This window comes from Ambystoma mexicanum, chromosome 3q (assembly GCF_040938575.1).
Source record: "Ambystoma mexicanum isolate Mex_15411 chromosome 3q, UKY_AmexF1_1, whole genome shotgun sequence".
NCBI classification, from domain to species: Eukaryota; Metazoa; Chordata; class Amphibia; order Caudata; family Ambystomatidae; genus Ambystoma; species Ambystoma mexicanum.
The window spans coordinates 1,308,927,524-1,308,942,933 of record NC_090926.1 but is presented as its reverse complement, the minus strand read 5'-3'; positions in this window follow the sequence as shown (position 1 = coordinate 1,308,942,933).

Below are 15,410 nucleotides of genomic sequence, written 5' to 3'. Positions count from 1 at the left end.
TCTTGTTCTCAGATCAAGGAAGGAGAACAAGGACTTTCTGTCCAATGGAGAAGGATTGAAGCAAATCTTTCCTATCATGTTAACCTTTCTGATGTTGTTGGGTCTTAACCAAATGGTTTGAACTATCGTCCTGACTGTAGCAATGTATTCCATTAGCCGGTAAGATAGCTCAGCAGTTTGAGCACTTGCTGCTACGATCTGTGTGTCATCTGCAGGTTGCAGGTACGAATCCTGGCAAGGCCAACTCAGCGCTTCATCCTTCCGAGGTCGATAAATGAGTACCAACTTTGGTTGGGTGAAATTGTATGTGAATATGCTCTCTGTATAGTGCTTTGGCAAACACGCTATACATCATTATTCCTTTAATCATTGGGCTGTTTGGGAAAGGGTCAAAACAGCCTTTTCCTCACTCTTCCCAAGTCTCCCACAACATAACACGTGGCTCTCTGCCGTCTTTCAGACAGCAGAAAGGTCCCAGATTGTCATTATGTCCCAGGTTTTGCTCTCAGCTTCAACTAGCTTTTTTCAAAATGTATTTTAAGGTTTTATTAAACGCTCTACTAATCCATCAGTCTGTGGGTGATAAATGGATATTCTTAATGGTTTGATATGTAGAATTTCCTTTACTTCTGACATTTAACTGCTCATAAAGGTAGTCCTCTGGTCTGCTAGGATCTCCTTCGGGGCCCCAACTCTTGAAAAATATGGGATCAAATGTTTGAGAATGGGTTGGGTTATACTATTGCGTAAAGAGAATGCCTAAGGAAAGAGAGTTGCATAATCCATTTTCACCTATTAATATCAGTTCCCTAGTTTGGATTGGTCAAGGAGCCCAACTATGTGCATGCTTATACGTGAAAAGGGTACATCAATGATTGGTAAAGTTTGTAACAGAGTTGGAGGGGGCATCTGGAAGCTGGTCTATTACATAAGCGCATGTGAGCCCAAAATAGTTCACATCAGCAGAAATCCAGGGCCAAGAAAAATGGTTGAATATTTGTGCTTCAGATTTAGCTGTTCCTAAATGACCGCCTGTGAAATTGGCGTGTGCAATCTCTAAAACAATTTTTGTGGGACTTTTGAGCACCATTATTTGTGATCTAGGAGTACCATCAGGACCAATGTGCCCTCTATATAGTAGCCCAGTTTCTAGGAAAGAAAGTGGACCCCTTTTCTCTCTGCCCTCCTCCTCTGTTTGAAGGAAGGTTTCTGCAAGTAAGGGATCATTCCTTTGTGCAAACACCAAATCAGGGACCATTGTGGCTTCTTCCCCAAAGGAATGTTCTGTAGCTATTGATGGATTGGAAGCTCTGTTGCTGAATTTCTCAAATTTGGGGGTCCCCAATTTGTGTCAACTGAGGCCGATCCCATCACAGACACCATATGTGAGGAGTCGGAAATGAAATTCGTATACACGTTTACCATGTTTTTGGTTAAAGGCTTTTATTAAAAATAAAAGGGGTTGGGAAAAGGCCTCTCTGACCCTGATCTAAGAGGAATTTCCCTACCTAGACAAAAACTAAGTATCCGTCCGTGTCAGGATGTCAAAAACAAAACTGTTGTATGCTCAAAGTTGTATTCTGACCCTCAGACTATAAACTTAACTCCAAGGTGAAAAAGGGAAATGTCTTTAACTTTGAGTGGTTTCGAAATGAATTTTATTTATTTATTGTTTGCTTGTTAGGCACTTATACAATAAGAAAATACTTTTTCAAAGTTCCCACAGGGCAAGGAGGGAGCAAAGGTGGGAAATACATTACAACACAATATTTAAGAGCCGAGGGGGGGAAAAGGGAGAGGGTTAAATCTACTATGCCTTGTGAGTATTCAGAACCTGCAAGTGCAGAAAAGGAGGAGGGAAGAGGGGGGTAAGTGCTGGGAAGTCCGATCTTGTGGAAGAGCCTTAGACGAAGTGCTAGGAATGTTGAGTGCTGCACGGCCTGGGCCGCGAGTGGTTTTCGTGTGAAAGGTGTAAGAAAAGTGCCTATAAAGGAAGAATAAATGACTTAAATAAAGTTTGTCAAGGATAATGTTCTTGGTTCCAGAGGGTAGCTCCCTTCCCCTGGATTCTTATTTACTCCTTGAGGTTTTCATGCACATCAGTTCTTTGGGCATCTCTTGCTCAACCTTAACACTTGCACACCAAACCGTCTCTTCACAATTCTGGTTTCTTTCAAGACACCTGGTATTTCTCTCTATCATATGGTGTTGCTTGTTCTTTCATATCCATGGAAACAGCAGAAAGGTAGGCACCCACAATGTATCTCAGAGCCATACCCAACGATCAACTGTAACATTCCCTGTGCGTACATAAAAAGAAATCACTTTGTTCCAAATACTGTGCCCGCCGAATTTATGGATGTTGCCTTGTCCGTTGAGCCAACACCAACGTCTGCGCACATTGGTATGCATGACAATGAACAGACCCCACTATTCCGTTTATGCCCATCCTCATCCCAACAAAGAGCAACCACCCGTGTGGGTCTCGCTAAGGGGGGAAATGAAATACAAAACTTCACTAACGGACTCTAGATCATTTGTGTAGGAACCAAACTCCATTGTTTTAATCAACCTAGCAGAATATCTAATAATTATATCGGGTGCCAACAACAAATCATCAGATTATGCCATGAATAGAAAACAGGATTAGGTTTTGAGTGCATCAACAAAACAGAAAGCCTTGTCAGTCGAGTTAAGACATAAGTGAAATAGGTTTTGTCCCGGTGTATCAGTTTCAATGTGGAGGGGAACAGTCGGCTCTTGATATCAATGAAGGTCTTTCTAGCTGCTTGTACTGAAGTAGTAACGTCTGAAAAGATAGATACTTCTGTTTTCAAATTTCAATTCACCTTTCTCTCTTGCCACTTCAATATCTTATCTCTGTCTCTGTAATGAGGTATCAATGCAATGACAGACCCATGAGGCATGCACTCAGGTGGTCTAGGCCCAAAGGAGCAATGATCTCTTTCCACAATTAAATGGTTAGAGAATACCGATGAGCCAGCACGTCTTGGATGTGTTTCTCCAGAATAAATTCTAGTGGGCCTCTAACCGCTGATTCCAGAAGTACAATGAAATAGATGTTGTTGCAGCGCGATCTGGATTCCAAATCTATTATTTTTGACTTCCTTTCGTTATTAGTTCCTGCACAGAGTCCTCAGTTGTACGTATATGGGTCTCTGCTTCAGCTGGGAAGCTTCCAGTCGGAGGGCGAGGAATCGATAATCAAGTCCAATGTGTGCTCTCAAGCAATAAGGAATGCAAGTCACCTGTTTGCTGGCCATCCAGTGCTTGCTCCACTACTGGTGATTCCATATTGTCGGGTACACCCTTTGAATTACTCATGTTGCCAGGAAACACATCCAGTTTACTCTGAATTTTAGGTTTAGTGGTGGGCATTCCACACCCTTTCCCTAATCACTCCCTTCACAGCGGAAAAGACAGAGTGCTGTAGCAAGTGCTTTGCTTCACAACCAATACGGTGACTCCAAGTGAATGCAAATGTAACCTCATGCACAGCATTGCCATTCTTCTTTCACAGCATGGTATATGAAGCAAGAAGTACCAACATATTGGTGCAATAATAGATTGCAATGTTGATATAGGCGTTATGGTATATTAAACTTTGCAACTCCTGGTGTAACCATTAGACAGTGTGCTCAGTAAGGTAAGATGACTGCCAGAGCCACCAGCATTGTGCCATGCACTGAGCAGTCACTGGTGTACAGAAGAGGTGTGCTGCACAGTTTACCAGAAATATCAGCCGCCATTAGTTGGACAAATGACAAAGACCAATTTTCTGTGGCTGCAGCAAATGTTTCAATCAAAATACAGAGGCAACAAAAAAAAAGAGAAATATATAAGAATAAGCCAAGAAGCAACAGTCCCAGGTCCATATAAGAAATCACCAGAAAGTAAGTTAAACTGCAGTGACTACATTAATCCTAGTCCATAGTCGTCTTCCTTCTGAACTGGAATTATCAGTTTCAGGGGGACGGGAGCAGTCATTTTCCAGCAGAAAACAAATCACTTAAATTTAGCGCATAGTTGTGCAGTGTGCAAACGCATGCAACCATGCCCCTGCTAGTGGTGTCACATCCTCCTCCTACCAATCCCTTTACATCCACCCAGGCTGTACCTAAAGGATGTCTGCTTCTAGCTGAGAAGGTGGGAGGAAGTGGGACTATTGACTAAGAGTAACAGTCCTTACTCCTAAATCCTGTCCTCCTTCCGTCATAATCTAGACTACCAAGTAAGATTCCCTGGAGGGGTAGAGGACCTATCTTGAGCAAGCCAACCAAGTCCTGAAGCACAACTTGGCCAAGCCAGGCATAGCACAAGCGCTGGTATCCATGCAGTAGTGGCTCCAGAGGACAAGGTCTTGGGCATGTATCTATGTCATTTTATCGAGCCCAAAATAGCGAACAAAATACCTCCCCACCAGATTTAACCCTTTAGCCCACCCCCACATAGCTTTTATTTTGTATTTGTTGTTTTTCTTTGGTATTTTCTATTTGTTAAAATTGTATTCTCTATTTAGTATTAGGTAAAATCACTAGCTACCCTTGAACATTATATCTCAAAGGATGTGCCTCTGGAAGATTACAGAAACCGTCTTTCCCCAGCCCTCGCTGCATGTGTGTGCAAGCCGCTTGGAGAAGAAAGTATCAAAAGTTTGTAGCTCACTGCATTGCAGACTATCTAGCTAGCAATATTCGCCTTGGAGGCCAACTGACCACGGGAAGTGCTGCCATACAACACAAAAGGCCCTCTGAAGAGCGCAAGTCTCTAATCCTGTTCAGATAGAACCTGAGTGCCCATCTCACCTTCAAGAAATGAAGTGTACTTTTCACCTTCAAGGAAGGGTAAGGAAAGAAGGTAGGAAGGGAGAACTACTGATTAGGTGCAACTCTTAGATGACTTTCAGGAGAAAGCAGTGTGTCTGCAGGACAAATGTGCCCTTGTGGAACACAGTATACAGCTCAGAGGCAAAAAGAGACTGTAGTTCCCCCACATGATGAGGCAAAGTGACAGCCTCTTAGAAGGTATTCTTTCGCGAGACCAAGATAATGTCAGCCGATGACATTGGTTCAAAGGGCTTCCACCCTAAGTCTATGAGAACAATGTTTAGTGCCCAAACAGGGTTGGGAGCTGTCACAGGGTAAAACAACTGAATGTGTCCCTCAAAACACCTCTTAACTAAAGGGTTTGATAATGAGAACGAGGAGTCACCTACGCTCCGGCAGGCACCCACCACCAAACGATATGTTGGACATGTGTCCAGAGAGACCTTGTGTAATGAGAGCAGTGGGTCCAGGCCATAGGGTTAACACGTCTAGCCACACATTAGTCTCAGAAGCGGGCCCATTTCCTTCTATATTGGCTCTTGTGAAACTTGCAGCCATGAGCACTTGCATGTTCTCACTTGAAAGCCCCAAATGGCGGAACCTTAGCACATGCACCAGGTCAATAAATTCACTGACTCAGGAAGGGGTCAATAATCTTCCCTCCTTCATGTAGCAGGACAGCACTCAATTGAGGAATACAGAGAGTGCTCTGAGGCCAGAAAACTAGAACCTCGCCAGCCAGTAAGGGACCGCCTGGATAATTAACATCCAACTGCATTCCTGCCAATTCATGAGAACCGTGGGGAAGAGTAGGCAATGCATACATCACTAGGCCCTCCCACAATATCATAAGGGCATTTGCAAGGGAATTCAGCCCAACTACCTGCCTGGAGGCATAAAAGGGGCATTTTGTGTTCTTGTAAGTCGCAAACAGTTTACGGAGGGACAGCTCCACTCCCGAAGAAGAGGCCCACCACCAGGGGGTTGAGCACCCACGCATGGTTGTTGTAGGCTCTCATGCTGAGGGGATCTACCTTGTTGTGGCCATTCCCTGGGAGGTGCAATGTCTGGAGGGTAATCTTGTTCAACAGCACCCACAGCCACATTTCAACTGCAGCCACTTAGTGGCCCCCTTTTTGTTTAAATGAAACATATAGGTCATGTTGTCAGTTAAGACCTGAACCAGCTAGTCCACACCGTTCGGGAGGAAGGCTTTTAAGGTGTAGAACATAACCTGAAGCCCCAGGTGATTGATGTGCCACAATGATTGTTTCCAAGACCTCAACCAGTGAACTTACATTCCGTTCCGGGTTCTCCTCCCCAACCCAGCAGCAATGAATCCATCGAAATCATCAAGGACGGAAGGGGGTCCGCAAATGGCAATTCCACTGTGAGATTGCTGTGCAAAGAGGGGTCTGATAGCCAGCAAAATAATTCACAGATTATAGGGCAGCCAACATTCCTAAACTGGAACCACCAAACATTTCACTGCTGCATTGTTTTAAATTAGACTGGCGTTCTGCTGATTGCATACATTGGTTGGTGATTGAAACGGTAATTGGAGTCGAGAGAGGTGTTTTGAATGTAAAATTGTCTCATCAGGAGAAGTGATGGGAATACAATCTGCAAGCTTAAAACAAAGGGCTAAATGAGCAGCAAGAATGGTATGCACTACTATTCAGAATGTCCACAAAGACACCAGTGATTGCCACCAGTGATTGCTAAGATCCCGTGTGAGATCATCTGCACCTCCAAGATGGCAGCCTCCATAGGACATTACACTCGGCTTTATACAGTCTAGTTGCCATATGCATGTACAGTATTTTTCCAGAGTCTGTTGATTTAGAAGCAGTTTAGAAGCAAGATGACTTTCTCTGTATTTAGCGAGAAAGCACGGCCCCACAAACCAATAGAAAAAAGGTAGCTAGCACTTTTTCCCAAAATAGTCGTTAGGGGGCTGTGCTTTCTCGCTAAACATAGCGAGAAAGTCGCCAAGTTGGCAACACTGCCACAGCCTACCTCGGGTACTGTAGTAAAGTTGTCACGTTGCTCACTCTGTGATGTGTCTCCGAGGAAGCAACGTGACAGCTTTACTATAGTACGCAAGAGTGGCCGTTAAGGTGGGGGAGGGGAGATCACCTCCGCGTGCCTCCACATCGCGAGCAGCTCCACTAACCCGATCCCGAGCAGCTCCACCAACCCGTTCCAGATCCCGAGCAGCGCCACCAACCCGACACCGATCCCGAGCAGCGCCACCAACCCGACCCCGATCCCGAGCAGCTCCATCAGCCGGGCATGACTCCACACCCCGAGCAGCCCCGTCAGCCGGGCATGACTCCACACCCCGAGCAGCTCCATCAGCCGGGCGTGACATCACGTACCACAGCGCCACTATCAGAACCAAGCAGCTCTTGCGGAAAAGCCGGGCTGATCTTCGAAGGGCCTTAGCCCTATACTGCATCAAAAAAGGAAATTGGACCGCTGCAGAAAAAAACGAGCATTACAACAACTCATGAAAGAAAAACAAACTGATGAAAGACGGATATGGAACAAAGGCATTCTACTTCCTATTGGACTCACACTGATCACCTTTCTTGTGAACATCTTTTTGCAGCGCCACAGATAATGGTAATAAGGCCTGATATCCTTTATGCATTGACAAGCTACAATGAATGTGACAGTGTCCAAATGTAATGGTGCTGCGTAGAGTGTATCTCTCACTGTCTTGGGAAGTATATGACAAACTGCCTCTATTTTCCTAAGTCACACTGCAGGCACATTTCGCGGATTGCTGGTTTAATTTCCCGCAGCGGTCACTGTGTATGGGGGTGAAACTCCATTCTCCCTTCCACCATCTCTATGCCCTGCCCCCGCCTACCTTAACACCCTATCTGTCTCCCCACCCCCCTTTCCTTCTCTCCTCTCGCAACTCTTTCCCCACATATTCCCTCCATTTAGGCCGCCTTTTTACTAACCCATTCCCTCCTTCTCTCCCACCTCTGTCTCCCCCCAATCTATTGCATCTTCTCTCTTACTCCACTATCTACACCACATCCTCATCCCAGTCCCCCCTTCAATCCCTAGTCGCTGCGTGCCCCCCTTTTCCCCCTCTTAGCCCATCGTGGTCGTTCCCATAAACACAGCCCATCCCCCACCCCACAAACACTGTGTCAAGTAAAATACAACACTTCAATTCCTGTCACAATTAATTACGTATTGCCAAGCGTATTACTTGGTGTATGACCAATAAACTCGCACAACTACGTTATCACCCCCCTGCCTGGCAACTTCTGCAAATACAGGTCTTCTCATGTACATAGACCCACGCCCCCTATATGCATGGGCACAGTCTCCAACGACCACATTCATGGACATAGTTTCCACCAAGAAAGAAACACGCCCTACCAATCACAAACACACAATCTCCCAGCAACAAAAAAACCCTCGCACACAGACATAGACACACAAGTATATACAGTCCACACACAAATAAGCACACTCTCTTCCAGATATACGCACACCCAGTGCAAAACAAGGGGCGTGGCCAAACAGCAGGTGGTCGCCTGCTAGCTTATTAGGCCACACCCCTTGAAGAGCCCCAGATCAGTGGACTACAGGCACCCCCGCCAGGAAGCCTTTTGTAAAGATCAGCACCCTCTCATATTGAGGAAGAGGGTGCCAATCTCTGCATTTATATTCTATAGGCTTGCCTGCAAGGGATAGCACCTCGCCTATTCAGCCTTAATGGTGGCGCTGCCCATCGCCAGCTGGGGAGGGGCAGTGTCCCCATTAAAGCGGAAAAGGTGATGCCCTGGAAGCTGAGGCCTTTTTCCTAAAGACTGAAACTGCTGCGAATGCTCGGGAGCTTCAGGATTTAGAAAGCAAGGCCTCTGCTTAAAGCAGCCACAGGTTTCTCTCCATAATGGTGGCGCCGGCCCACGGGCATCTCTTGCTTGAAGGGATGCCTCGCAGGTGCGGCGCCACCATTATGGATGAAAGGCATTTTTTTCAGAAGCATGAAGCTTTCGCACAGGAGTGAGAACTTCAGGCTTTAGAAACAATACTTGTCATGTAGTTGGCGGGACTGCTCGGGGAGATTAGTAAACCCCGGGAGGGCCCCGCCTCAAAACGAGATTTCAGAGCCTGCTGAGGCTCGGTCCTGTTGGCCCTGGCCCACTTAAAGCCTTAGGTGCAACCTTTAGCAGACATACACTCCCATGGTCAGACATACAATACCACATACATGCACTACTGCAGACATAGACACACACTTCCAAGGACATGCAATCTCACAGACCTAGACTCACTGTTCCACGGACATAAGCACACGCTCTCCCAGATACATAGAGCACACTCAGGCACACTTTCCCACAGACAAAACTCCCACAGACATATACAATCCCACATTTTTCCCCGTAATTTTTAAAATTTGCAAAATGTTTATTTTTGGCTAAAAATCAGTATAATTTGAGCGCTACAACATCACACCACCTGGCAGTGTGTTTTTACCATCCTGATGCCTGTTTCATGGACAGATTGTGTCTTTTTCAGATTTTTCGCCTGCCTATTTAGCAGACATGAAGTGCTTTCATCATGGCCACTCTGCTTTTCTTCTCTGCTCAGGCTGGGAGCCTGAAGTACTTTTTTTGATCGTGTGCTGGCACTGGCTGTTGAACTTCCATGTGAAGCCAGTCGTGGACCGGCAGGCTTAGCCGGCCCCATTACCAAGGTCCACTCCTAAGGCCCCTGTCTGCTCGCTGTCTGGCCGGGTCTTGCTGGCCTTTGGGGGTCCTCTCCTACACACCATCAATATACATATGGAGGCCAAGGAAAACACCATGTTCTCTGGACACATGGTGACAAATGCACTTCCAAGCACTCTTCTGAAGGTCAGATCCGTGTACTAGCTCTCAAATCCTTCCCGCTGCACCGGGTCTGACGACCTCTCACTTTACTGCATCTGTTCTTCATCTTATCTAGCCCTGACATTAACTAATTGTGTCACCTGCCCTGTCTTAAAGTCGCATTTAGCCTGTCGAGTGTACTGCATTTCATCTTCCATGCTGGACAACCAATTTTGATTGTGCTTTGCGGCTGTTTGTGCCCCCACAAGGCGCACCTCCCTCTGCCTCCCCCTCTGCCTCCTCCAAGTGCATTAGGGCTTCAGTCTGGCAAGTGTTTTCCTCCCCCCTTCTTCTGCCTATCATGTTGCTATCTATCTCTCCTATCCGCTCCAACTGCTTCACGCTCATATAACCTTCTCCTATCACTAAATCTGGCTGGAAGAAACTTAAGAAGGACACCCTGAGCTCCAACCGAGGTCTTCCTATTGCAGACACCTGTGTCAAGGCTTCCGCCAGAGAGACTGTCACTGACATCCACTTCTTCGTAAACTCCCCTGACCTTTGGACTTGCTACATGGTCATTTTTCTCTCTCCTATCGCCTCTTCTCCCATTAATGGTGGCACTCGCTGGGAGGTCCTCTTTGACCTCTCCACCATTTCCAGAGTCATCATTAATGTCTATTTCAACAAAACCATCATGGTTCAGGGTCCTCAACCCAACCTTCTTCTCTTTGACAGGCTCCTCTCTCGTCTCTCTAATCTTACGTCCCCCTCCAGGCAGGCTCACTTGCCCACTGTGCCTTCCTCCTCCTCTATGCAGGCCCCCTTGCCCACTACACCTTCCCTATCATCTGTTCAGATGCCTGGGCCTCGCTCTTCTTGTCCGAACCCCCTTTCTGCCTTGACTCCTCCTCCATCCACTACTATCTCTCTGGCCCTGTTCCACCCTCAGGGGGCGGGGTGCACTGTCCCATGCAACCCCCACGGAAGACCTTTAAGGATGGCAAGCTACTCCACATTGCCAACCCTAACACTCGCTCTGCTGTAAAACACGCAACTAATATCTGCAACCTCCTCAAACTCATGGATCTTGCTGTGCTTGCCATCACTGAAACATGGTTAAAAAACTACTCTGTCACAAGCTTTGACACTCTCCTCCCCAAAGGCTACAAAATCTTTTCTGCGCCCAGGTTGAAGAAGGAAGATGGTGAAGTAGCACTGATCTTCCCTGATGGATACCTGTGTCTATTATCCCCATTCAGACCTACTGCTCTTTCGAATGCCTTGTCTGTAGGCTCTCACTATCTACTGAATCTTCTCTCCTCATGGCCACCTTCTATCGGCAACCTGGACAGCTCACTCTCTTCCTCTCGGAATGGGCAGACCTAGCCTCTTGTCTACTCTCCTCCTCCTGGACCTTTCCGTAACTTATGTGACTCTCCCTCTCTATTCTACCCTCTGGTTGTACTCATACCGTGGGCCACACGTTGGATGCTCTCATCTCCACTGGCATCCCACTCTCTATCCCTCTCACTATGCCTCTCTCTTGGACTGACCACTCTCTTCCATCAACTCACCTGAAGCTCTCCTCTCCTCTAGCAGCAACTCACCTGGCACAGCCTCTCGGCTTCAAGATCGCCAGACCCATGACAAAAGTGACTGTGGCTGCCTTTGCCTCCACCTACTCTCCTCCTCCATTTCCTCCCACCCTGACACAGCCCGCTCTGCCCTTAATCTCTCTATCTATAACACTCTTGATATTCTTGCCCCTGTCATGAGGGTCCAACTGAAGCCTTCCAAAAAGTGCAACTCTTGATACGACTCCAACCTGGCTGCCCTTAAATGCAAGTGCAGGGAAGCTGAGCAGAAATGGAATTTGCCTAGTGGACCATCTGATAAACTTGCTTGCAGCTACCTTCAAAGGCAATATCGACTCTGCATCTGCTCCAAGAAAAGAGTCTTTATTCAAGCCTGCATCTCAGCGGCATCAAACAACATGGCCAAACTTTTCAAAGACTGTAAGGAACTGGCCAATCCTGCAGCAGCTCCTCCTCTGTCACTCCCTGACAGCACACATCACCACAAAAAAAACAAGACACCCTCTCCTCCCTTCTCCCTACTGTGGTGTGTGCTGTTGTGCCTCCCTTGACCCCACCTCCACTCTCTTATCTCTCTCTCTCTCCCATCACACATGATGAGGTCCCCAGACAAGTCCACTCTATGAAGGCCTCATCCAAGCGAGTTGAACCTTGCCCATCCAAAACTGTCACGGACAACATTGATTCCCTCGCACCATCCTTAGGTGACCTTTACAACCTCTCCTTTTCCACTGGAGTTTTCCTAACTGCCCTCAAGCACTCCCTTGTGCACCCTCTTCTCAAGAAACCCTCTGCTGACACTTCCATTACATCTCACTACCGCCCGATCTCTATCACTCTTTTTCCGAGCAAACTCTGGGAGAAGCTGGCTATCTCTCAGCTAAACCTCCACATGGAATCAATGTTTCCATGACCATCATTCTGACTTTAGAGCATCCAGATGCACTGAAACTGCTCTTCTGAGCACATGTGAAGACCTGCTCTCAAATCTTGATACTAACACTCCCTCTGTCCTCACTCTTCTTGATCTCTCCTCCACCTTTAACATGGTTAAGCACAACATCCTGGTCTCACGGCTTTGTGACACCTTGGGAATCACAGGTCAGGCTCTGGCTTGGTTAACCTCTTTTCCCTCCGACCGCCCATCCCAGGTCGACCTTGGTACCTTTCTCTCGAATATCACCACTAAACCTGCAGCGTTCCCCAGGGTTCTAACCTATCCCCCTGGTTCTTCAACGTCTACATGGCTGCCCTGGCTCTTTCATCTCTAATTTCCAGTGTTATGTGGATGGCATGCAACTGTCCTTTAGGCTCCCCTCAGCCACCTCCTCCTCCTCACTCATATCTGAGTGTCTGTCCGCTATTCAGTCATGGAGTGCTGCAAACGACCTTTGTCTCAATGCCAGTAAAACTGAGATTGTTCGCATTGGGACACCGGCTCCGGCTACCCCCCCCCGCACTCTGGCCGGCCTCCCTTGGCCCTGTGCCTACCCCCACTTGTGAGGCCAAAAACCTTGGGGTCATTTTCAACTCCACTCGCTCCTTCTCCTCTCACATTTCTGACATTTCAAAAAAAATCTAACTATCAACTACAACTTCTTAGAGGTACACTGCCTTTTCTCACTTTCCCTCAGCGGCTCACTGTCTCCAGAGCCCTAGTTCTCTCCAGGCTGGACTACTGCAACAACCTCTTCCTCAACCTCCCTGCTTCCGCCCTGCATCCTCTGCAACTCATCCAGAACAGAACCGCAAGACTTATCCTTGGCCTCAAGCTTAGGGACCGCATCTCTCCGGCGCTGAAATCCCTTGACTGGCTCCCTTTGGCTGCAAAGATCAAATTTAAGACCCTCTGCATTGTCCACAAGGCTTTCTGGGGCCTGGCACCTACTTAAAATCAACGTTGCCTTCCTAAATACTGTTCCTCTTGACCCCTCCGCTCATCATCCTCCAACCTTCTGCGAGTGAGCTGGTTCACCAAGCAGAGATTTGAAGGGAGATCCCTTTCCTCAGCAGGTGCCTCCCTCTGGAACAGCCTCCCTGTCACCCTCTTTCTTGAGCCTGAAATTCTCAAGTTCCGGAAACTCCTCAAAACCTTCCCCTTCTCCTCTTCCTTCTTGCCCACCCTACCCTGCTAACCTAGCTCCCTGTTCTTCCTTCTCTCACTCCTTCCACACAGCTTATTTACTGGCCGTCTGGTGTACCTCAGAGTCTTACAGGTCCCAGGCACCCCTGCCGGTCCTTCTGCACTTGCTGCAAGGTCCCGCACCCCCCTGCACTTGAAATAAACCAGGAGAGCTTCTCTCCACACTTCACCAGTCTCTACTGACTGGCGCACTTGGTCCCCTGCCCCTCCTTTGCCCTCCCGCACTTTCACGATCTGTATACAGCCAGTGGCTGCAGCTGCTTGGCCTCTCTGTGTCTCTCCCCATTCACACTGGCTGCAGTACCTGGCTTTTCTAGGTATCTTCCATGTCACACTGGCTGCACTGCCTGGCTTCTCTGGATGTCTTCCCTGTGCTGCAGTGGCTGCAGCCGACTGGACTATCTGGGTCTTTCCCCTGATGCACGGCCTGCAGTACCTGGCTTCTCTAGGTATCTTCCCTGTGTTGCAGTGGCTGCAGCCGCACTGGCTGCAGTACCTGGCTTCTCTGGGTATCTTCCCTGTTTTGCAGTAGCTGCAGTCGCCTGGCCTCTCTGGTTCCCATCCCTGTCGCACAGCCTGCAGTTCCTGACCTCTCTGGGTCTCTCCCCCTTCACACTGGCTGCAGTACCTGGCTTTTCTAGGTATCTTCCATGTCACACTGGCTGCACTGCCTGGCTTCTCTGGATGTCTTCCCTGTGCTGCAGTGGCTGCAGCCGCCTGGACTATTTGGGTCTTTCCCCTGATGCACGGCCTGCAGTACCTGGCTTCTCTAGGTATCTTCCCTGTGTTGCAGTGGCTGCAGCCGCACTGGCTGCAGTACCTGGCTTCTCTGGGTATCTTCCCTGTGTTGCAGTGGCTGCAGTCGCCTGGCCTCTCTGGTTCCCATCCCTGTCGCACAGCCTGCAGTTCCTGACCTCTCTGGGTCTCTCCCCCTTCACACTGGCTGCAGTACCTGGCTTCTCTAGGTATCTTTCATGTCACACTGGCTGCACTGCCTGGCTTCTCTGGACATCTTCCCTGTGCTGCAATGGCTGCAGCCGCCTGGCCTCTCTGGGTCTTTCCCTTGACGCACGGCCTGCAGTACCTGGCTTCTCTAGGTATCTCCCCTGTGTTGCAGTGGCTGCAGCCGCACTGGCTGCAGTGCCTGGCTTCTCTGGGTATCTTCTCTGTGTTGCAGTGGCTGCAGTCGCCTGGCCTCTCTGGTTCCCATCCCTGTCGCACAGCCTGCAGTTCCTGACCTCTCTGGGTCTCTCCCCCTTCACACTGGCTGCAGTACCTGGCTTCTCTAGGTATCTTCCACGTCACACTGGCTGCAGTACCTGGCTTCTCTAGGTATCTTCCACGTCACACTGGCAGCAGTGCCTGGCTTCTCTGCGTCTCTCTCCTGGGTCAGACGCTTCTCCAAGCAGAGATTTGGGGGCAGATTTCTTTCCTCGGTTGCGGCCTTCCTCTGGAACAGCCTCCATGCTTCTCTCAAACGTGAGCAGAACCACCTCTGGTTCCGGAAGCAACTCAATACCTTCCTTTTCGCTTCCACTTTCTCACTTCGATCCCCTGCTGATGTACCTGACTGCTCTGCGCAATGGTCACCTGGATACCCTCAGAAGTCGGGCCCAGGATACTGCTTGTCCAGTTGCCCTCGCACTGCCTCCGCGGTCCCCCAGCACTTAAGGGTCTGTTCTGCAACCCTGCAGTCCCTTCTCACTGCACTTATGAGCCACCTGCTGGCGGCACTTCTTGATTTACCTGCACTTCTCCCTTCACCTCCCCCTTCTCTCTTCCCCGCACTTGCATGATCAGATTGACACACGGCCTAGAAAGATCGTCGTTTTGTCCCTACCTTTGTTTCCCCCCTCCTTGTCTTGTTGCGCCTAGAAACACTTGTGTACAGGTGCGTTATAAATGCCTTATCATATCATATCATACAGGCTTGAGTTTCAGAGCTATGATATGGGGGTCCACAGACCTGTGGTTCTGA